The 24,815-nt window shown below is 41.2% G+C and overlaps 1 protein-coding gene across 4 annotated transcripts in view; it reads left to right on the top strand.

Moving 5' to 3' along the window:
• BICRA (BRD4 interacting chromatin remodeling complex associated protein) overlaps window positions 1-24,815 on the top strand; it is a 114,125-nt gene that overhangs the window by 42,562 nt on the left and 46,748 nt on the right. For 3 of the 4 annotated variants that reach the window (XM_075122647.1, XM_075122646.1, XM_048832778.2), the window contains exon 2: window positions 24,188-24,290. The exons of the other annotated variant lie outside the window; for it this stretch is intronic. The gene's annotated coding sequence lies outside the window, so the exon portion shown is untranslated. The remainder of the gene's footprint in view (window positions 1-24,187; window positions 24,291-24,815) is intronic. 4 annotated transcript variants of the gene reach the window in all.

Below are 24,815 nucleotides of genomic sequence, written 5' to 3'. Positions count from 1 at the left end.
TTGTCTTCATTGGCAGTTTCAGATGATGGAGGATTGATATTTCCAGGCAAGCTGAGTTTTGAGGTTTTTGGATTAAACCATATTAATTTGGTTTTTGCAGCGGATTGCTAAATTGTGCCTGCAAAGTAAGTAGGATAATAGTGATCCAAACCATTTTCAGCCTGTCCAGTTGTTATGTTGCACTAGTTCTGAGACCTCTGATCTACTAAGTCATGCTAGCTCCTGAATCAAACAGGTAGTGTGTTTACTTCCCCCTGTTTTGGTACAATAATTCTAAGCATTAGAGCATGTTTGTTATCTAAAGGTTTGATATGTCTAAAAACAGGTCCCTGAGGATGATACAGCTTCCAGTATTTTTCGTTTCTGATTAAAAGTGACCATCATATCAATACCTGATTATCTTAATCACCATTTGTACTTTTTAAAAAAAAAATTAATGCCACCTAGATGATGAGAAAGACAAGTCTGTTTCGTTATCTTGATGTCATGCACTATCAAAACATGCACATGAGCACACAAAATATATGTACACTCTACAGGTTCCATTTGTCAGTTGTTATTGTTTAAACAGTAAGTTCTTGCTTTCCCCCAGCGCATCTTCCTCAATCCTGTGGTGAAGATGCAGTTCAGAGTTCATGATGACACATTTATTTCTATGGCAACAGATTGTTGCCTCAAAACACAGGGTTATGATAATATTAAACTCTTCTAAACCACTTTTCATTTGTCTAGAGCTTTGAGATCTAAAGGAAAGTAAGTACCATTATCCCTATTTTACAGATGGGCAATTGAGGCCAATAGCCAGCCTCTGTTACCACTGCCTAGCATGATTTTCAATATTGTCTCTTTGTTTCTTTGTATTCCCATCTATCTGTCTGTATCCATCCACTGTCTCTTGTCTTATACTTTGAATAGAAGTTCTCTGGGGCAGCATGTCTATTTAATCTGTGTTTGTACAGCACCTAGCACAGTGGGGTCCTTACTGCTATGATGCTAACATTATTAATACTGTAACAACAATAATAAAAGACTTTCCCAAGATCCCATTGAAGTTCAGTGACAAAGGCTGGAAGATGAAACTAGGTCTCCAGACTCCTAGCCTGGTCCCTACCGAAGCTCTTTACTGTGGTCCCCTGAGTGTCTCACACACCTCCTGGAATGACAAATTGAGAATTAATTAAAAAGAAAAGGAGTACTTGTGGCACCTTAGAGACTAACCAATTTATTTGAGCATGAGCTTTCGTGAGCCACAGCTCACTTGGCTCACGAAAGCTCATGCTCAAATAAATTGGTTAGTCTCTAAGGTGCCACAAGTACTCCTTTTCTTTTTGCGAATACAGACTAACACGGCTGTTCCTCTGAAACCTGAGAATTAATTAACTCTTTAGTTCCTAGCTTGAGGAAATCCCTTCTGTGCCAAGATTTCTCTGAAGAAAAATTCTTCCTGAGACTAGAACAAAGATCTCTAGCTTCTAATATGATTATTTTGCCATTAAGACAAAGAAGAAAGTTTTTGCTAAAGATAAAGCCTCTGTTACACTGAACTAATCCTGAACTAATTAATGGTTTTTGCATATCAAATTTCTATCCTGCCTCCCCCGTCTGGTTCCATTATTGAAATGCATTACCCCCTCCAAGATTGTTGAGTTTTTCTCCCATAAACACAAGGCTTACCGTTACAAAAATTTTAAAAGAAAAATTAAAAAAAATTAGTAACCTATTAGGAGACAGACCTCAAAATATTTTGTTCAGGGCTTGTATGGCATTACCACAGATTGTCTCCACATACAAACACCCTAGAAATCTTCTCTAGTAATCCTTTCCAAAAAGATATTTGCACACTCTGCTTATTTCGAAGATTTTTGAAATTACTGTTATATTTAAAGTTTTAGACTGAGGGTTGTCTCCTACAAAAAGACGAATGCCCCACAAACTGGCTTTAAGCACAATTTGCCAGACCAGTGTGCATGAGTCATAACTGCTTTACGGATTATGAGCTTGATCCTTGTTTACACTGTGGCCCTTTGATGCAGCTAGAGTGGCATAAAGGGGCCTTATCATAAATGATGAGCTGTGAGTTTTTTCCCTTTAAAAATATTTTTTTTTTTTTAGATTAGGAGCTAATGGAAAAAAATGATAGTGACTAAAGCATAAAACTGGAAGTTGGGAGATCTGGATTCTAATCCCAGATCTACCATTGATTTGCTATGTGACCTACGGCAAATTGCTTAATTTCTAATCTCAGGTTTCAGAGGAACAGCCGTGTTAGTCTGTATTCACAAAAAGAAAAGGAGGACTTGTGGCACCTTAGAGACTAACCAATTTATTTGAGCATGAGCTTTCGTGAGCTACAGCTCACTTCATCAGATCTCAGTACTTCCTCCTCCAGTCTTAGTCCAATCTATACGGGGTCAGCTCTTCAAATCCTTCTCCATTCCAGTTTGTCTTAAAGCAGTTCCTTGGAAACTGTGGACCTAATAAGATCCTTCTATATGGCATCCATCCATTCGTCTAGTTTTGGATCTTCCAACCCTTCTCTTACCCTCCCCTTCTAAGTTTAACACCCTGTTTCCTATATATTCTTCCAATTTTCTTTTCATGTGACCAAAGCATCTAAGCCTGGATTCCCTCAGCTTTCCTATAATTGGTACCATCTTCACACTTCCCCGAATTCATTCGTTCCACAAATGGTGTCTCTCGCCTCGCTTCTGACATCTATTAAAACTTGTGAAATCCTTGTGATCCTTGAACGGAAGTTACTGTAGAAGGGCCAAGTGTTATTTATTCACATTAGTATAAAGTGAAATGCACCACAGTCATCTGCTGAACGTGGAGACTTAAAAGAAAGAACTAGTTTCAGAACTGGTTATTTTTAACTGGCAATCTTTCATGATTCCATTTGGCGTTTAGTTCAGCGGCTCCCATTGCTGGTGCCCACTGTCAGCAATGGATAATTTTCGTAGAGCAGACGAGGCTTAAATTAGCATACAGGTTTTTTTACTCTAATGTCCCAAATTGAGATTTCCTCAGATCACTGGTCCACATAAAAACCACCTCACAATTTGATGTGACTGACAGTCACTGCTCGTTACAGCCCTACATACTGAACTAGCACTGGGGGATTGCCAGTCAAGAATTGAGATGCCTTGGCAGAGCTGTAGATGGAGACAAAACTAAAACAGCAACACCGTCTGCAGGTTAGGAGTGAGATGCATTGGCGGAGTTGTTTAAGGGATATTTGCACAACACTTGGCCATGCTGCATGACTCAAGGCAATCTTAAATTTCACACTTGACTCTGTGCTGAATTTGCTCCTATGAATGATGGGGCATTCCCTCCATAATAAATGGTGTAAAATGCTTTGATTTTCCTTGCAAAACCTTCAGCAGCCTGCAGGACCTTGTCTAACAGAGGCCCTGTGCAATTATCCTTTGTGGCATTTTTCTCCCTCCCTCTTCCTCAACCCCAGCTGTAATTCGGCAGGCAGCCTTACAGCTTTTGAAGGCTGTGTAATTCTTCTAACCCACTGCCATTGGTCAGGATGGAATCACAGGCAAGCTACAGTGGGGGAGAGAACCATGTGCTAATATACAGTACCAGATGCTGGTCTCTGTGGTGGGGAAGCCTTTTTTGCCGTAGGCATCCTTCATTGTTCAGCTGCCTGTAGAGAGGTTGGAATAAAGGGTGTGATGATAACTGAAAGAAAATGTAAACAGGGAGGATTTTCTGGGTTCCACATGTAAACTACCATCACAGAAAAAGCCATTAGCTGAAAAGATGTCATCCTGCTGCTCCTTTCCAGGCTGGTTGGATACTTCAACAATTCTTTGCTGCAGTGAATGAAGTCTGCGTTGTTGTGATGCTCTTCCTATTCATGATTTGCTTTAGTTTCTTCATACGACGATGCTATTCTGGAAAAAACATGTTTATCTTTTATATATGTTGTATACAAGGAAATTTGATCTTCCAGTCTCTATCTCCAGGTATACATCCTTCTCTGTGGGGACTCTCTTAATCCCTATCCTATAGTGCAAAAAGAAAAGGAGTACTTGTGGCACCTTAGAGACTAACCATTTGAGCATGAGCTTTCGTGAGCTACAGCTCACTTCATCGGATGCATACCGTGGAAACTGCAGCAGACTTTATATACACACAGAGAATATGAAACAATACCTCCACCCACCCCACTGTCCTGCTGGTAATAGCTTATCTAAAGTGATCATCAGGTTGGGCCATTTCCAGCACAAATCCAGGTTTTCTCACCCTCCACCCCCCCCCACAAATTCACTCTCCTGCTGGTGATAGCCCATCCAAAGTGACAACTCTTTACACAATGTGCATGATAATCAAGTTGGGCCATTTCCTGCATAAATCCAGGTTCTCTCACCCCCTCACCCCCCTCCCAAAAACCACACACACAAACTCACTATCCTGCTGGTAATAGCTCATCACTAGTGTGGGGAGGAAAAACACCCAACAAAAGACACCTTCATTTAGAAGCCACTCTTAATTAATAGCCACACCTTTACCATGGCAGTTTGCTAGCATAAGTAATTATATATAATTATAATCACTTATTTTTTATTTGCTTTGCCAGTTAGGATTGAGACCCCATTTACACTAGTATTGTACAGATACCTAGAAAGACACTGTCCTGCCTCAAAGAACTCTCAATTTAATTTGACTGTAATTCTGATTTAGTAGAAACTGCTCTCAATGTTACATTTGTTGGGGAGCAGAATTAATTTTTTCCCCTTCAGTTTTTAAAGATGCAAGTTCTTGCAGACTAATCTGGTACAAAGGTGTAATAAAGTTGAAACAATATAAAATAAAAATTATTTTACAAATAGCGTATCCTTATTTGGAGCTTTTTAACCTAGTTTAGCTAAATGGCATAGAGGAAAGTATGGGCACGGAAAGATAATTAATTAATACTCCAATATGCCAGTGACAAGCTGAGTTGTGTCTCACCTGAAAATAACCTAATTATTCAAAGTAATTGAAATCAAAATAGGGATGCACTGCTAATTAAAGAGCAACATTTCTGCTCCTGAGTCTTTCTGTGGGAAAACAGCTTTGAAAGGAAATATTTGGCTCTGGCTTGCTGAGTTAGTGAGAGCCAGATTCCACTCACCATTAGTCATATTGATGCTTTCCTCTTGAGCAATTGGAGACTTGAACTTGTGGGCCTTGAATAGCTTGGCTTTAGTGCAGCCACAGGTACAGTTAATTGGCTTCAAGCATGGTATTTTTCATTACTTATGGGTCTGTTCATGGGATTATAAATCCAAGTATGTTGCATGTTTTTAAAGGAACTTTAAATAAAAATCTAGAAAGCTTGCCACCAATTTCTGATATTTTCACAGCTCAATGTTAAGCACTAGACTTTTTTTTTTCAAAAATCACCCATTGGTAAAATGCACTAGTTAAAAAAAAAAGGCTTAAGTTCCTTCAGGAATCTTGAGCAAGAAAATTTATGTGTCAAAAAAGGATGAGTAGAGAGAAAAAGGCAGGACCCAATTCTGCTGCAGTTTATCACATTAAATAGTTTCTTACACATTCAGGTAGTCCAAAGGATTTTCATGGGATTACTTGAATAAGGCTGGCAGAATCAAGTTCTTCAGAATCAAATGCATTGATGATCCTTTTGGTAACTAATTAAAGTGTCCAGAATTGCTTTGTGATGGAAAGAATGAAGACACACCAGTTTATTTTTCTGCTGTTTGGAGTTGCTAGTTCTGTAAAATACGGGTCTCTGCGAACCAGGTTATTGGTTTGTCTGCCAAAGTTTTGAGCTATTTGGAGTGAATCCACAAGAAATCCAAACGGAGGGAAAGGCTTTGCTAAAGACCTCCCTTGTGTAGGAGTTTTAGCATGTATGAGAAAAAGCAGAGTTGTCTACTAGTTAAAGAATAAGACATGGAGCCAGAACTTCTGGCTTCTCTTCCTGGCTCTTCCAGTAACTCTCTGTGTGACCTTGGACAAGTCACTCTCCTTCTCTGTATCAGTTTATTTACCTCTCTCATACTCAGTATTTGTTTGTAAAGCACATTGAGAGCTGTGGATAAAAAGGCATTATATGAGTGTAAAATAGCATCTATAATATTAGGGAAAAGAAGTGCATCTGAGGTTTCTTATAGGCCTCCCTGTGCTGCTTGGAGAATTTTGTAACTTCATTCTTACTGGCCTACAGAAAATATAAGTGTAAATGACGATAAGTAGAAATACTGTTAAAACACTAGCAGCGGAGGGGGAAGGCTTGTGGCCATCTGACTGAGGTGCTGAGTTGTACTAGGAGACCTCCATTCTGGCAGGAAAATCTGTTGTGTTTAAAAAGCTCATCTAATTTCCAATGTCTGGTTTTTTATAAACTGGAAAGAGCCAGAAGAACTTTATTGGCCAACAAACTTCATATAAAACACTTTAAAAAACTGTGACCAGAACTCCTGTGAAAACTAATGCCTTGAGTCTTATTTAACATATACAGTACACTCCCAAAAGTTTTAGATAATTAACATATGGCTTTGTTAATTCATGTTGTTTTAATCTCTGTTCCTTTTTTACATTTGTCCAGTTGACTACATGCTAAAGTATGTGGCTTAGAGCAAAAGAAGGCTTTTTATAGATTCAGATACATAAATGGTGGGCCTGATTCTCATTTACACCAGGCCCTATTTACACTGTGAGAGATGTGTATAAAAGCCTTAGCATAAATGAGAATCAGGCTCTCTATGTATCCAAGGCTCTGCAAAGGCCAGAGCAGGTGGGAAAGATGCACATTCATGCTCTCACACACAGGATGGGAAAAGAAAAATTTTGTTTTGTTTTCTGTGGTAGCATAGGTCAGTTCCCAGGATTTCCATCTTTTTCGAAGACTTAAACATCCTCTCATCTCCCTCCACTCCCCCCCAACCCTGCAACCTTCCCCCAAGCTCTTTCTCTTGAGGCTCTTGTCTAGGGTTGCCAACTCTGACTGAAGCTATTCCGGGAGATTTTTTTTTTTCCTAACATGATATAATGTCATTTTCTTAAAATATCCTATTAAAATCTCCCGGATTGCTTTCAGTAGTCACCAGGAGATCAATGCCGATTCTAGGAGACTCCAGGCCAATCCTGGAGTTTGGCAGCCGTACCCTTGTCATGACCACCATTTGTATGAATATAGGAGTTGTCAGACTGAATTGGACTCGTAGGTCCATCTAGCCCAGGGGTTCTCCAGCTGGGGCTCAGGACCCCTCAGGGGGTCACAAAGTTATTACATGGGGGGTCGCGAGCTATCAGCCTCCACCCCAAACCCTGCTTTGCCTCAAGCATTTATAATGGGGTTAAATGTATAAAAAGGTGTTTTTAATTTATAAGGGGGGGGGGTGGAAGTTGCACTCAGAGGCTTGCTATGTGAAAGGGGTCACCAGTAAAAGAAAGTTTGAGAACCACTGATCTAGCCCCATGTCCTATCCCTGAGACCAGTACCAACTGCTTCAGAGACAGGTGCAAGGAAACCTGTCGTGGATAATTAAGGAATAATCTCTCCACATGGAAAATTTATTTGCAGCTACTGATAGTTAGTGATTCTTTTCAGTGTTCTGAGCCTGTGAGTATCTTCCTCATGGGTGGAGTCACTAATGCTTTTTCTGTGTGCATGTGTTTATGTTCCTTCCCACCCCAGAGAATGCACAAGGGACTCCCTTTTTGGAAGCTATCAGTGCTACTCTTTAATCATCCAGAAAGACTGTTGAGCTACACAAACCATCACTCCTTTATTTCATAGGACGAGCATGCTGCCTTTTACAGCATTCCCTTACTAGCTCTGAAAGCAAGTAAATATGTCATATGGCAATGCAGAGGCCTTGTCTACTTTAGAAAGGGTTTGCCAGTATAGCTATACAGGCAAACCCTCCTAGTGAGATGCAGCTTATACCAGCAAAAGAATGCTTTTGCCGTATAACTAACACCAGTTCCTCAAACAAACTAAACTATCTCAGCCAAAGGACTTTTTGCTGGTATAACTCTGTTTACGCTGGGGCATATGCTGGCATACCTATGTCAGTTAGGAGTGAGAATCCCCCCCCGCCCATATTCGTAGCTGACATAGCTGTACCGGCAAAACTTTAAGTGTAGGCTGGCCCAGAGTGTATCCATGGAGGCCACCAGGCTGACACGACCATTGTGTTTTGATTTATAGAAAGGTGAAGTAAAGAGTAAAGTAGGTTTTAAATGCTTACATTAGGAACAGAACCTTCTTCAGGTGCTTAATTTCATGTCCATGCAACCACTGACTGCATCTGTGAACTTCTGTATTACATTATATATAACTTCTATATTCATCACAGGCATGTTTGACGTTAAAGTTCTGTTAGGAGAAGGGGTTAGTAAAAATTGCCTCACCATGATCATGATAGCGCAGTGATGTTCTGCACACTGGACATGTTTGTTCCTCTGCTTTGTTATTTGACATTAAAGGTGGGATTATTAATTTGCCTTTAGCCTACATCGGTGATCCTTTTTTATTTATATTTATTTAAAGCAGACTGCTCTCCCAAAGAGAGAGGATTCTCAAAAGTGGTGTAACTGGATTTGGCCAAGTGCTATAAATCAACATGAAAGAAGTGGGCAAAATATACTGGTCGCTGGCAGGAGTTAACCCAGTGGGTTTTTTAACTGAATTTAGTGCTCAAATTTAGACAGTGTAGTGAAACACAGGGGAATTTAAAAAAAAATGAGATTTGAACTTTTGGTCTCAAAAGGTGCTAAATTAAACATGTTTGGAAACTGAATGCTGCTTATCCCCAGAATAAGTACAGCACAGGCAGCATTACTACAGACTTACTTACACTTGCTAGCATGCCTCAATTTTGATCTGGAGAGACCCCTGCTATGTGAAAAGAGGAGAGTTCAATCTCCATGGACCATTCAGTTCTTGGCATCTCTGCTGTGTGTCCTCTGCATAGCAGTTACTTCACGTCCCAGCAGCCAAACATAATGTCACCTGCTTTTGTGTTTTCTTCTGTACAGTTCTATGGGCTTAAGGGCCAGAGGAAGAGGAGGCTCAGGAGCATCAAAAGGCAGAGCGAGGTGAAGCCTGAGACAGACAGGCAAGCAGCGTCAGGAGCGTGAGGCAGTGCAGTGTGTGAGTGAGAGCAGCAGAGTCATTGCAATGTGTCAGTAAGAGAAAGCTCCATTGCTCAGGCAGATGCAGCCAAGGTACTCAGAACAACTGTGCCACCCACGTGCCAAAAGTCTGTCATCTGTACCAGAGACAGCATAATTCTAGCGAAGGTCGGTGCTGCACGGGCTTTCCCCCAGTAGTGCTTTGATAATGCACCTTCATTCTGATTTGAAATCTCTCTGCTGCACTATTGAGCAGACTGTCAGTGCTGTTAAAAGAAAGGGAGGACTTGGGGCACCTTCGAGACTAACCAATTTACTGGAGCATGAGCTTTCGTGAGCTACAGCTCACTTCATCCGATGAAGTGAGCAAGCTTATGCTCCAATAAATTGGTTAGTCTCTAAGGTGCCACAAGTACTCCCTTTCTTTTTGCGAATACAGACTAACACGGCTGCTACTCTGAAACCTGTCAGTGATGTTGAATTCTGTCTGTGAGTTGTAGTTTTGTGATGTGGTTAGCATCTAGCAGAGACCATGAGACTCACTGTTAGCACTCAGATATTACAGTGATGAGGGTGGGATAAGAACTTGAATGAAACTGAGTCTTACTTGTGACTTGGAGCTCCAGAAGTGAACATCTGGTATGTTACAATGTTCATGCTTTACTCCTATAGAGAAGATTCAAAGTATTTGAGACTCATGCAGTTTTCTCTGCACATTTGCCTATGAAGAGAGGTTATTGCATGCTATAATGTCCCAAAAGAAAATGAAAAAGGATTTGTCACCTCTTAAGACAGGTAACTTTTTTTCTTTTTAAAGTTTGTTAGTTATCTAATCTTTTGTTGCTAGAGCGGATGGCTTAAAGAGCTGAGTATTAGATTTGGAATACCCTAGACTGTTTGGAACAAGTCCTGGGAAGGTTAAATCTACCCCTTTATTCTAAGTGGATCAACAGAGTTTCCTGTAGCTTAGTATGTGAGAGTCTTTTCAGAGGAAATCTTCAAAACTGAGATATCTTCAGCGTGTGGGTCTCTTGGTTTCTTTGCCAGCATGTCCACAACTTTTTATATTATATAAAATGCAAGCACACTTAGCATAGCATACCTTGTTTTGGCTGTTGCCCTCTTAATCCAGAGGTAGTTGCTTTTCAGTTATTGTGTTTGTATGTGATTTGTGGTGCACCTCAGGAACTTTGAGGCTGACATGCTATGTAAATATAAAATATTATTGGATGCATAAAGGTTTCACATGGCCCAACCTTTGCTGCAAGTTTCAGTGAATGTAATGTACCACATTACATCATAAAAAGGAAGAAGTCTTAGGGAAATGTGGCCCCTACAATTGTTCTTGTTGGTGAACAATCATACAGTTCTTTTGGAGTGAGGACTGGACCCCTTGAATTAAATCTTTTTGCCTGTAGATGGGAAATGTTCACATCTTGTTATCAGAATAGTTCAGAATGATTCCCCCCACCCCCTTCTTTTCCACTGGGGAAGCAAACCTGTGTCTCAAAAGTATATTTTACACCAAGGTATTAGCTCTTCAAGATACCAGTAGGTTACTCACATAAAGTGTGGATCTAAAATTTCAGGAGCAGATTTCACTCGGCAGCAATCTTTCATCTTCCTTTTGGGTTATGCCTTAGTGTTAATTTTAATAAGTTTGTGACCTCTCCAGTTGTTTACCTGAGTATTTTGATGCAAAGCAATGTATTTTGCCTTGGAATCACTAATTCTTGGTTTATTTAGCAGGGTAGGAAGACACAATGTAAACTGAAGAAATAGCAGCTATCTTTGGTAGCTATCCCTAGACTTTATCTTTGTTCTTGGTGTTTGTTTGAAGGTGATCAGAGCAATTCTGGTTAGTCCCTCACTTTGCCCTCTCAAAGACAGTAGGCCTGATTCATCATTGACTAGATGACCTCCTGAGGTCCCCTACAACCCTGATATTCTATGGTTGCCCTTCACTATGTTGCAGTAATTTAGACTGGTGCAAAAAAGGGTGCAGAATGTTTCCATTTGGATTAAGTAGTCTTACTCAATTTGCATTAATGCAGAGTTTACACATGGAGCAGGAGAACAGACTATGAGGCCTATTCACTGTATAAGTGTTGCATTCTTGGTTTAGAATGTAAACTCTCTGGGGCCAGGACTGTCTTTTCATTGTAATTATATATTGTGCCTAGCACACTGGGGCCCAATCCAGGATTGAGACCTCCATACTCTGCTGCAATACAAGTCCTATATCCCCACTTATTTTAAAAAATAAAATTGTTGATAATCTCAATCTCCAGATTTTAGTGGGATGTTCATAATCCGGCTGGGTAGTGAACAGTTTCCCCAGCATTAGGACAAGCTTATAAATGGAGGCCACTATTCTGACCCCAGGTAAATGTTTGTTATACCTTTGCTTCCTATGGTAGCAAAACACAATTCCCCTGATGTAACATATAAAACTTTCCAAAGCTCACAGACAACCATCTAGCTGTCATTTTTGGAAATGATAGTCCACATTAGTGCTTCCCATCTTGTTTGAAGCAGGCATCTTCCTTCTACCTTAATTCTAGATTATATAGATAATGGTTCACCGATATCCTTTTAATGTGTAGGGATCAAGAGATGTCTTACTGCTATCTCTTGATTTCTAAATCCTCTCTCCATTACAAGTTTCTTCATGTTATATAGGGACAGAAGGGGGTACGGGAATTAGCTAATTTATTTAATGGCATCTCTTAATGCCTTTTGATCAGCTAATGAATAAACGCACCCTGTCAAGCTGTCATTTTTACAGATTTGTGCAAATAAAGTCTTTCATAAATAAAATTAATATCCCTCCAGGGAAGTCTGGACTTTTTGACCTTGACCAGTTATTGAAAATTCAAACACAGAATTCAGAAGGATTTCTCTCTTCTGCTGACTGTTAAATACCTCTGGTCTCCTGATAATGTCAGTCACAAGAGATTGCATTGCTGGGAGGGAAAGTATCATGCTATGTTTCTCAGTTATGATGTATGGAGTGTCTGTGATCTCTGTCACATTAGTCTTTGGAATACTGTGTAGCAAATACTTGATATGGAGCACAATAAAAATTCACAACACATGGCTTATTTTTGTACTCCCAGTTTTATGTGGGAAAAACAAAATGTGATCCAGGAAACTCCAAATTTTATGGGAAGTAAGAAGGAGGTCCATTAATTCACTGTGTCTTGGATATGCCCATTGTGGAAAACACGGTGCACATGATGAAGCGTTCATACATACATTTTAAAAAGCAGGGGACTATAAACAGGAATCTTCAGGTTTAAGGCAGGTGAAGCTTGTGTTTTCAGGTCTCAGTCCTTATCTTCAAGGCACTTAATGATCTGGGCCCAGAATACCTAGATGATTATGCAGAGTTCTAGGACAAGGATTCTGTTCAATAACTCTGCTCCTTGGGCACAATGTAACTGTCTACTGCAAGGGTTAAGTTCATTTGTGCAGGAGACAGAGCTTTCTCAGGCTAGTCTACACCTATGAAACAAACTCCAGGAGATCACCACAAACCTTAGCACCTTCCTTTCCAAGTGCAAGGTATTACATCAGCCTTGCATTCACTAGTGTAAGTACACAACATATCATACATTCAAAGAAAATTAAAAAAACAGTCTACATGTAATTTTCTCCCTGAGGAAAGGAGAAAGAAGGAAACCACATATGACAGATGCTCGTCACATACCTTAGTACACTGCTGAAAATTGTGCAGATACCAGAGTGGTTTGCTTGCTAAAATAATCTGAATAAACAGAATAAAATTTCTCTACTTGGTAACCTCTCTGTACTGAGAAATTGTCATTGATTAAAATAGTAAAATTCATGTTGCATCTTATATTACTCTGTGCTTCTGTAGCACCTGTCATCCAAACACTTGAAAAACATTACCTAATTCCATCTTTGCAAATGTTCCTGTGACATAAGTAATGGATACTTGGAGATTAGCTGCCACTGAAATGCAGCCATTTCTGGGGTGGTACGTCATAACTGTTGAAAAGTGCAGAACAGCAACCCTAGATAACAGTTTAGGACTGAAAGTGAGGAATTGTGTCTCGCAGAAACTAGGTGGGATATAGATAGGCAGAATGTAATTGCCAGAGTTGAAATTTAGCTTGGACGCTAGGATTCAACACCAGTCCTTGGAAAAAATGCATTTGAATTTTTGATGAACACAAGTGGTCAAGACTTTGGTTTTGCATCTCATCTAAAAGATGGACAACATGTCTTTCCCTAAATCAGTCCTATCCTATCTTATATTTTATTTCTTATTTTATATTTTACCCTCTCTGTGTATCTGTGTTCCTAGTGTGCCTTTTCCCATTATACCTAGGTGCCAAAGGGTTGACATTTTTCAAATCTCAAAAAAAGGTCCTGTTTAGGTTCTCTTTGATTTTTGAGCAAAGGTTTGGGACAGTTATTATTTTATCTGAACTGGTTCATCCACTCTGCTGAGAATCTACTGGGATCAGAAGTCTTGCTCTTTGTTTTGTACTCTGACTCCTACCACTTAGAAGTACAGATACAGTTCAGTATATTTGTTTGTGAGTATTTGAACTAGTGCTGGGTTTGACAATCAGAAGTCTTTTTCCTTTATCCCTGAGTTGTGAAGGAGTGACTAATTTGATTGACAGAGATTTAAAAAAAATTTTTTTAAAAAAATCTCATTATAACATGCACTGCCAAGTCTCCGTAAGAGGAAGACATTTAGCTTTTTTAAACTTAAAATTAATTTTGGGGGGAAGGAGGGAGAGTCTCCCACCAGATAGATGAGACTTGACAGGTCTGTTATCCACTGATGCTCTAGAACTGTCAGCACCACCACACTGAATGACACACCTTTCTTTCACTAGCCTGACTTTCTTGTTATTTTTAAGTGTCCCCGTTGTGCCTGAAGCTCCTAGGTAGAAGTGTAGAGAAAGCAAGAGTCATGACGTATCCTATTTATGTAAGATCAGTATGCTTCCACTATGGGGGGGCGGGGGGAGGAGTTGGGAGGAAAAATATTCTACCACACATTACTGAATCTTAACTTATTCTTTTGCATTCTATAGCTACAGCAGGCAGAAGATGTAGAGTGTTTTGCCATAAGATTGCAGTACTCAAAATTTCTATCTTGGTTGTCAGAGAGACGAGGTGGATGAGGTAATATCTTTTATTGGACCAATTTCTGTTAGTGAGAGAGACAAGCTTTCAAGCTTACACAGAGCTCATCTTCAGGTCTGGGAAATGTACTCAGAGTGTCACAGCTAAATACAAGGTGAAACAGATCGTTTAGCGTACGTAGTTCACACACATTTCAAAGCACCATTCAAGGTGAAGTGTCCCATTAACACCTCTCCAGTCATTGGGGCAAACTGGAGAGTGGGGATTAAGTGGGTTACAGGTTGTTACAGTAAACCATAAATCCAGTGTCTTTTTATTCAGGTTATGATTCTTAGTATTTAGCAAAGTTGTGAATTTGAGCTGCCAGACTCATCTTTTGAAGGTATTGTGCAGGCTTCATTTGAGGATGAGGACTGAAAGGTCAGATATAGAGTGATCACTTTGGGAAAAGTAAAGGAGTACTTGTGGCACCTTAGAGACTAACCAATTTATTTGAGCATGAGCTTTCATGAGCTACAGCTCACTTCATCGGATGCATACTGTGGAAACTGCAGAAGACATTATATACACAGAGAAAAGTGTTCACTCACAGGTGATAATAAATTTGTTAGTCTCTAAGGTGCCACAAGTACTCCTTTTCTTTTTGCGAATACAAACTAACACAGCTGCTACTCTGAAACCTCACAGGTGATATGGCATTTTTATCTTTTATCATTTTTCTGTGTGAGTTTGCCTCGTTTCACCCACAAAGTTGTTGTTGGGGCATTTAGTGCACTGGATGAGATATGTAGCACATGTAGCGATAGGGATGTGTAGGACCCAGGGATCTTGAAAGGTATGTTATGAGGCATCTTGACCTTCGTACCAGTGGAGATATGTCTGCAGGTTTTGAATCTGTTATTCTGGCAGGGTCTGGTGCTGCTTTGAATTGGTGTGTCCTGGTTGGTAGGGATGGTGAGGTGGGAGTGGTTGGGGGGTTCTTTAAAGGGAAGAAGAGGAGGTTCAGGAAAGATTTATTTCAGGACATGTTCTCCATTGAGTATGTGTTGTAACTGTCTGATGATATCCCATGTGGGAACATTAACGCACTAGCATCAGCTTCCTGGACCCAGTGATCGGCATCTGCAATGGAACCGTACAAACAACTGTATACAATAAACCCATGGAGCACCACACCTACCTTCACAAATCCAGTAACCACTCCAAACACACCAAGAAATCTGTTATCTACAATCAAGCACTCAGATACCACAGAATATGCTCAGAGGAAAAAATCTGGGATATATTCTTTAACACACTTAAAATGGCCTTCACCAAACAAGGACACTCCACCAGAGAAAATTAGACACTCACGTCTGGCCCATGCCAGCTGACTCGGTCTCTTGGGGTTCAGGCTGTGGGGCTGTTTAATTGCAGTGTGGACTTCCTGGCTTAGGCTGGAGCTCGAGTTCTGGGACCCTCCTGCCTTGCAGAGTCCCCGAGCTTAGGCTGTAGCCCAGGGGTGGACAAACTACGGCCTGGGGGCCACATCTGACCCTTCAAATATTTTAATCTGGCCTTTGAGCTGCCACTGAGGAGTGGGGTCCAGGGCTTGCCCCACGCCACGTGTGCCATGGCTCTGCGCAGCTCCCGGAAGCAGCAGCATGTCCCCCCTCTGGCTCCTACGCATAGGGGCAGCCAGGGGACTCCACACGCTGCCCCACCTCAAGCACTGCCCCCGCAGCTCCCATTGGCTGGGAACCACAGCCAGTGGGAGCTGTAGGGGCACCGCCTGCAGACAGGGCAGTGTGCAGAGCTGCCTGGCCGGAAAGGAGCCAGAGGGGGGGGACATGCTGTTGCTTCCAGGAGCTGCTTGAGGTAATCACCACCCAGACTCTGCGCCCCTGACCGCCTCCCCTAGCCCTGATCCCCCTTCTGCCCTCTGAGCCCCTCGGTCCCAGCCCAGAACACCCTCCTGCACCCCCAGCCCCACCCCAGAGCCTGCACCCCAACCCCCAATTTTATGAGCATTCATGGCCTGCCATACAATTTCCATACCCAGATGTGGCCCTCGGGCTAAAAAGTTTGCCCTGCTCTAGCCTGAGCCCGGAAGTCTATACTGCAATTAAACAGCCCCACAGCCTGAGCCGCGCAAGCCCAAGTCAGCTGGCACAGGCCAGCTGCAGGTTTTTAACTGCAGTGTAGATATACCTGCTGAGTGCGTTTCCCAGACCTCAAGAAGAGCTCTGTGTAAACTCAAAAGCTTGTCTCTCTCACCAACAGAAATTAGTCCAATAAAAGATAGTACCTCACCTATGTTGTCTCGCTAATATCTTGGGACTCAATTCAGCTACAATAACACTGCATATATTGCTTGTTCTCAGAATGAAACCTTGTGAGAACCAGGCTAGAGAGATTTGGGGTGTTTGGTTCATGAGAAGGGTGCACAGTCTTATGAAGTGAGCCACAGAACGTAAAAGCTGGAGAACCACTGCTCTAGGAAGTCACAAAATTATAATAAATAACACTTCGTCCAAATTAATCATAAGTAACACTTCATCCTGCTCTAACGCCTTCTATCTGAGGATCTCAATGCGCTTTACAATTATTAACTAAATCAGCCTCAGTGTTAGGGATGTAAAATACTAAACAGTAAGCATTAGTCTTATCAGTTAGCCGACCTTAACTGTTAACCCCCAGCCTTGGGGCCAGCTGGAGCAGCCTCAGCCCCAGGCCGGCCCACCGACCCCAGAAACACTGGCCCACCGGAGCGGCCCCAGCCGCTCACCCTTTAATCGGTTAACCGATTAAATGATATAATTTTAATTGTTTAAACAGTTAACTTTTTTAATGGATATTTATGTCCCTACCTCACATCATCCATATGAGGTGCTTTAGGAGTACCAGCCCCATGTTATGGATGAGAAACTGGAACACAGAGACAACAGGACTTGTCCAAGACTATGTTGGAAGTTTGAGGTATATTCAGGTCAGAACCTGTCTCCTGCTTTCCACTCCTGTGTCTTAACCACAAGATCTTCTGGCCTGATCTTTAGCTGCATAGCACTTGCAGTTGACATTGGCTTCAGTGGGATTTGTGGGTGGTTGGCATTTCTGAAAATCAGGCTAATCTCTCCTCTTTTTTTCCTCCACCAATGTGCTTGAAAATAGCATTTCAGTCAAGAATGTGAAAGCGCTTACAGAAACTACAATCAAACTGGACACATCTTTCAGTCCTTTTAGCCAAGTGCCTGTAGTCCCCGTTTCAAAGCATTGCTAACAGTGATGCATCTGGAGCAAGCAAAGTTTGATCTGTGTGTAGAACTTTTTATTTAATTAGCACATGAGAAACTATTTGTTTCTATTGTATCTGTAGTCTTGAAACGTGATTATGTTTAAAGTGTGTACAGCTCTGTATAAAACAGAAATCAATAACCTATGAATCCTGAGAGGTTGGGGAAGGAAGTCATGTTAGGCTGCTTTGCTCCAAAGTGTCCTCCATTGGAGGTTCCTTTATTCAGTGATCTTTGATATTTGATTTTCTGCTGGGCCAGAAAATTATATAAATGTGTAGACTTTGCTGGCTGATTTCATTTGATGTGCAAATGCAATGGACAACATCTATCCCAGCTAAAATGGACCTGTGCTACTGTACTTACTATCAAGATGCACCTTTGTGTGAAGGGAATAGGTGGAGAGCTCGGAAGAGTAAAACTGCAATAGAGAGCAGTAAAATCCTCCCTGCTGCCTATGAAAACAGATCATTCACATTCATTTAATAGCACTCACTATATTTTCCAACATTGAGTAGCAATGTTAGAATAGTCATATTAATACCTATCTTCGGTATCTACTGCTTAAATATATCTATTTTTAGATTCTTTTGTTGTGATGTAAAACTATGATCATTGCCAGTTTCGGCCAATAGGTTGGTAATTCCATTCTGCCTTGCTAAATTCTCTTTACAGTTGGTTGCATGATCCTTTTTCACTTCCTGCCCTAAATTGTTATGTGCTCTTGCAGCACACTGATAACAGCTGCCTGATTTCCCCCCAGAGGTGGCTGCACATTAGTGGCAGGTGAAGCAGTTTCTGTATGTATCATGTAAATCAGTTTGTAAAGCACTTCAGAATGCTTTGGGATAGAAGGTGCTATAAAATTCAAATTGGCAGTATGTTATATTCTAGCAATGTCTGGCTTGGGTCTTTACCATCTGTGTTTGTAATATATATAGTAAGCTCCTCAGAGCAAGGACCATGTCAGCTTCAGTGACTTTTGCAGCCTTGATTACACTAGTGCTTACTGAAAAATAAGTAGATAATTTAAACAAATGAATAAAACAAAGGGCAAAAACAAATATAATTCTACGGGTTAAGAAATTGTTGGTATGGGGGGAGGTATGTGTTGCAAAGAATTCCCCATTGTGAATAGTTCTTTCAAACGTAGAAATAATTTGCTGTAGTTCTGTGCTAAATTTCCCTGTGCTGATTTTATAGATGAGAGTCCATGACAGCAGATAAAGTCTCATAGTCCCATGTTTCGAACACCAAGAAGGCTAATTTTGCAGCTTTTAGTGCCTCTGTGTGTGCTATTAACACTTCATTACAGTTCTTACAGCCTCCATCTACTCCCTGTGGTTCTCCATTAGACAGCCCCTCTGAATCCTGTCTCTAGTATATTCACTGCACGGTGAGAAGCAGGAATTCAGTGGAGTGTACCACCACACTTAACGTGTATGCTATAAGGGGCATCCTCTGTTCCTGTGAGTCTGGTATTTGACACACATCTGCAAAGTGAACAAGGGAGGGAAATGTTAGGGTCAGTGGGTGACACTCATTCTGGCAGAGAAACCAGAGAATTGGCAGCTTAGATTTCTTAGGACCTTAGAATTGGTAATTATCCCAAATTTTTCTAAAACCACAATTCTGATAACCTCCCTCATTTTAAAAATGTCATAAACTTCTACCCTGTTTTGGAATATTTAAAAAAAAGCCTTTAAAAATTTAATCTGTCTGTTTAACCTACGGTATGCCTCTATCAGAGGTCCTGTCTTCCTTAGGGAAATTAGCAGTGGTATAACTGCACTGATATGTTTCAGAGTAACAGCCGTGTTAGTCTGTATTCGCAAAAAGAAAAGGAGTACTTGTGGCACCTTAGAGACTAACCAATTTATTTGAGCATGAGCTTTCGTGAACTACAGCTCACTTCATCGGATGCACTGATATATTCACACTGGTGAAAATCTCTAGCATAGACACACACTGCACCAGTGCACAGCAGGACTTGCACCAGTGGAACTTACCTAGTAAGTCTCGTCAGTGCCTGGCACGTTTTGCTCTAGTGCAGCGTTTCTGCATTAGGGTCTTGCACTGGTTTAGTTACACTTGTATGAATTTCTTTGGACTGGCACTTCAGGACCTATCATCCATTGTAGGTAGGCACTGATAATAATAGGGAGGAAGAAAGGGAAGAATAGTAAATATGGCAGGTGACCAGCTTGGCTTAATGGTGAAATCCTAGCGGATCTTAAACATAAAAAAGAAGCTTACAAGAAGTGGAAGGTTGGACATATGACCAGGGAAGAGTATAAAAATATTGCTCGGGCATGTAGGAATGATATCAGGAGGGCCAAATCGCACCTGGAGCTGCAGCTAGCAAGAGATGTTAAGAGTAACAAGAAGGGTTTCTTCAGGTATGTTGGCAACAAGAAGAAAGCCAAGGAAAGTGTGGGCCCCTTACTGAATGAGGGAGGCAACCTAGTGACAGAGGATGTGGAAAAAGCTAATGTACTCAATGCTTTTTTTGCCTCTGTTTTCACTAACAAGGTCAGCTCCCAGACTGCTGCGCTGGGCATCACAAAATGGGGAAGAGATGGACAGCCCTCTGTGGAGATAGAGGTGGTTAGGGACTATTTAGAAAAGCTGGACGTGCACAAGTCCATGGGGCCGGACGAGTTGCATCCGAGAGTGCTGAAGGAATTGGCGGCTGTGATTGCAGAGCCATTGGCCATTATCTTTGAAAACTCGTGGCGAACCGGGGAAGTCCCGGATGACTGGAAAAAGGCTAATGTAGTGCCAATCTTTAAAAAAGGGAAGAAGGAGGATCCTGGGAACTACAGGCCAGTCAGACTCACCTCAGTCCCTGGAAAAATCATGGAGCAGGTCCTCAAAGAATCAATCCTGAAGCACTTGCATGAGAGGAAAGTGATCCGGAACAGCCAGCATGGATTCACCAAGGGAAGGTCATGCCTGACTAATCTAATCGCCTTTTATGATGAGATTACTGGTTCTGTGGATGAAGGGAAAGCAGTGGATGTATTGTTTCTTGACTTTAGCAAAGCTTTTGACACGGTCTCCCACAGTATTCTTGTCAGCAAGTTAAGGAAGTATGGGCTGGATGAATGCACTATAAGGTGGGTAGAAAGCTGGCTAGATTGTCGGGCTCAACGGGTAGTGATCAACGGCTCCATGTCTAGTTGGCAGCCGGTATCAAGTGGAGTGCCCCAAGGGTCGGTCCTGGGGCCGGTTTTGTTCAATATCTTCATAAATGATCTGGAGGATGGTGTGGATTGCACTCTCAGCAAATTTGTGGATGATACTAAACTGGGAGGAGTAGTAGATACGCTGGAGGGGAGGGATAGGATACAGAAGGACCTAGACAAATTGGAGGATTGGGCCAAAAGAAATCTGATGAGGTTCAATAAGGATAAGTGCAGGGTCCTGCACTTAGGATGGAAGAACCCAATGCACAGCTACAGACTAGGGACCGAATGGCTAGGCAGCAGTTCTGCGGAAAAGGACCTAGGGGTGACAGTGGACGAGAAGCTGGATATGAGTCAGCAGTGTGCCCTTGTTGCCAAGAAGGCCAATGGCATTTTGGGATGTATAAGTAGGGGCATAGTGAGCAGATCGAGGGACGTGATCGTTCCCCTCTATTCGACATTGGTGAGGCCTCATCTGGAGTACTGTGTCCAGTTTTGGGCCCCACACTACAAGAAGGATGTGGATAAATTGGAGAGAGTCCAGCGAAGGGCAACAAAAATGATTAGGGGTCTAGAACACATGACTTATGAGGAGAGGCTGAGGGAGCTGGGATTGTTTAGCCTGCAGAAGAGAAGAATGAGGGGGGATTTGATAGCTGCTTTCAACTACCTGAAAGGGGGTTCCAAAGAGGATGGCTCTAGACTGTTCTCAATGGTAGCAGATGACAGAACGAGGAGTAATGGTCTCAAGTTGCAGTGGGGGAGGTTTAGATTGGATATTAGGAAAAACTTTTTCACTAAGAGGGTGGTGAAACACTGGAATGCGTTACCTAGGGAGGTGGTAGAATCTCCTTCCTTAGAGGTTTTTAAGGTCAGGCTTGACAAAGCCCTGGCTGGGATGATTTAACTGGGAATTGGTCCTGCTTCAAGCAGGGGGTTGGACTAGATGACCTTCTGGGGTCCCTTCCAACCCTGATATTCTATGATTCTATGACAGTAAGTGTGCTAGTGGGGACTCAAGAGAATCAGGTTCAGGTCCCAGCTCTGGGACAGATTTCCAGTGTGAGCTTGGACAAATCTCTTAGGGCATGTCTACACTGCCTCACAGTTTGACCTAAGGGGTGTGTGACTAGCACATACACGACATACAGTCTTTGAAGAGGACTATATTAGTATGAACTCCAGACCTTTTGAGTTTATGCTCACAACATCCATATGGGGGAGTTACAGCACAGCACTTTGGTATATGCTGTTATTCACTCCCCCTTTTCTAAACTGCAGGGCAGTCTAGATATACCCTTACATTCTCAGTGCCTTAGTTCCCCATCTATTTTTTTTTTACTCCTGTGTAGCTATGGTATTTCCCTTACTTGTTTCTTATGAACATGTGCCTCTTCCCAATGCAGAGTTTTATCTGGAAATATGCATAATCAGACAGAGAAGCACTGTGGGGGCTGAATGGTTCTCTACATGCAATCAGGCATTAATTTTCTGGAGAGTAACTAAATACATAAAATATAAGTATGTGTAAATAAGCTTTTTAAATTTTGTTTTTCACTGAGCAGAGAAGCCCATCCTTCAGATCTACCCCAGCTTGCAGACTTTTTGTTTACCAGATTATATCCAGCAGTGTCACCCAAGTTCAGAGACAGCACAGTAATGCTATTGTGAGTTTACTGTTGTTTCCCTTGGAGCTTCCAAGTGGGCGCTGTGCAGTACTAAGGATATTACAACTGCTTAGGCTTGTTACTGCAGTACATTTTGATACGTGTACCTTACTACTCGGTTGTTACATTTATATTAGCTCGGGCTGTTATCATGTCGTATCTAATAAATTAAGCATGAATGGGCCTAGTGAGTACTTGGATGGGAGAGCTCAAAGAAACACCAAAAGTCCTGGAAGAAGCAGTGTTTGTGATTCATTGAGGGAACCTCTTCCTTTTGTGTCAGTTCCCAACCAGTGCTGTAGCAGAGTGATGTGGGGACTCTATTTTCTGAATGAGCTATAAAACTGAAGTGAATTATCTGTGAGGATTAGACATTCCCATGGCAGTTTTCATAGAAATAGGGGTATCAATCCCATTACCTCCTTGAATTTCAATTTAGGTAATTACATATTACCTTTCTAAAAAGAAAAATTGACGCTTATGATTTCAAATGTGGAAGTTACTTTTTTAGCCCCTGCTGTGTTGTGGTGTTCGTACAGCATGGCTGTCATATTCTGCTCTACACATGGCTGCATTTCAGTGGTGGGTGAGCGGTGCAGTCTGTTAGAGGTTTGAGATCCTTCTAGATTAAAGGCCCTGAATATATACAGTTGTCATTATTACTATAGCCTGTTCATGGCACTGTAAACAAAGTAAACTTCAGAGGGCAAGGGTTGTTTTAAAATTATATTCTTGTTAATAAAAACTGGTCCAGCAGTCCTTTGGAGTTTCCTATGAGCTTAAGGATACACCTTTCCCATCCTAAAAATAATTATGTAAAGAGGACTCGTAAGTGTTAAATCCATACCGTCTAAACATACAAACCTCAGTTTCCCAGAAGTACTGATTTCCTCCCCTCTGTTTCTATGGAAGTGAGATGCACGTAGTCTTATCCTCAGTATACAATATGTTAAGCAGCTGAATCTTTTTTCCTTTTTAGTTCTGATTTTTTTTTTTTTATTAACAGGATCACATTAGGGGGTTTCATATCACAGTGCCTTTAAACCCTGCCCAGATCACAGCTGCAGTGCAGATCTGAGCACAGGGGGGGGAAAAAATCCCTTTCCAGACCCAGTAACAAAAAAAGGGTTTGCCTAGGGATGGCATGATGCCAGATTTGAAGTTTTCAGAAGAAATTCCTCAGTTTCACCATTCTAAGCTGAAAACTTCAACATGTGTTTTGCCAGGATCTGCATAATGGCTCTGTGCTAAAGATTAATAAATATAGGATGTGTTTAAATGTATCTCTTTAAAAATTAAAGATTTAAAATGTATGGCCAGTAGGTAATTTGATATAACTTCCTGCTGTTGCAAACACCTGTTCATTTGAACCAGTGCTTACAGCGATGGGAATCTTTTTGTAAAATACCTAGTGAAGACATAGCTGAACTGGGCTTGATTAATAGGTTCTCCTCAAGAGAGCCTCAAGACTGAGGTGCACTGCTGGAGGGAGAGAAGGCTTTTATTGAGCTTCACCATTCTAGAGTATGCCTGGCCTTGAGCAATGCTCTTAGTCCCTCAGCTCCCAAGAACCAAATTTAACCCTTCCCAAAGTTGGAAAAATTGCAGTTGGAATATATCATAGTTAAGTCTAAAAAGAAACCAGAGCAACCAAGGTGGGTATAAAGAATCCGATAAGAAGGTTTTGTTTTCTTGTTAAATAAAATCTGGTGAGGAGGGTTTGACTAGTCAAATAAGCAAAAGTAAGTCAAAAGCATGATTAGCAGAGCAAAAAGAAATACTGAATGTTGAACTAAAGCTAACATTTTATCTCACAATATAGGGTTTTTCAGATGCACTCATAGATGAGAGAAACTAAAGCAGGAAGAAAACCTACCTACTAAAATAAATGCAATGGGAAATTGAAGACGGCGGATAAGTAAATGGTAGATTTGTTAAACAGTTACTTTGTTTTTATCTTTGAGATCAAATTACATGGTACAATTTTGAGAGTTGTTAGCCATATGTCGTAATGTGTGATTATGCAAATGATAAACGGAAGACCTGAACATTTTTTTTTCTTCAGGCAGGTAAAATAATTGGTCCAGAAAATATTCATCACTTCCCAAGGGTTTCAGTCATAACACTTGCTGTTCCCAGATAACGTGTCAGATTTGTGAGTGACAGACATAACTCCATGATTAAAAACAAGTAATGATAAGTTATAGACTAGTCAGTTGTTGAAGGAAAATTTGGAAATGATCTTGAGAAGGGTGTTATTGAGCACACCTTAAAAAAAATTAATTTGATCAGTGCCAATGTAGATTCATAATTAAGAAGTCTTGCTTAGCTAGTTCTTATTTATATTCCTGGAAGAATATTCCTGCGGCCATGTTACGCAAAAGAATTGGGGTGAATATCATATTGTTAGATTTCCATGTAACATTTGACTGAAGCTCTACATTGAGGTT

This window comes from Caretta caretta, chromosome 23, assembly GCF_965140235.1.
Source record: "Caretta caretta isolate rCarCar2 chromosome 23, rCarCar1.hap1, whole genome shotgun sequence".
Taxonomy (NCBI): domain Eukaryota; kingdom Metazoa; phylum Chordata; order Testudines; family Cheloniidae; genus Caretta; species Caretta caretta.
The sequence above is the reverse complement of the archived record's forward strand: the minus strand, read 5'-3'. Positions and strand labels throughout refer to the sequence as shown.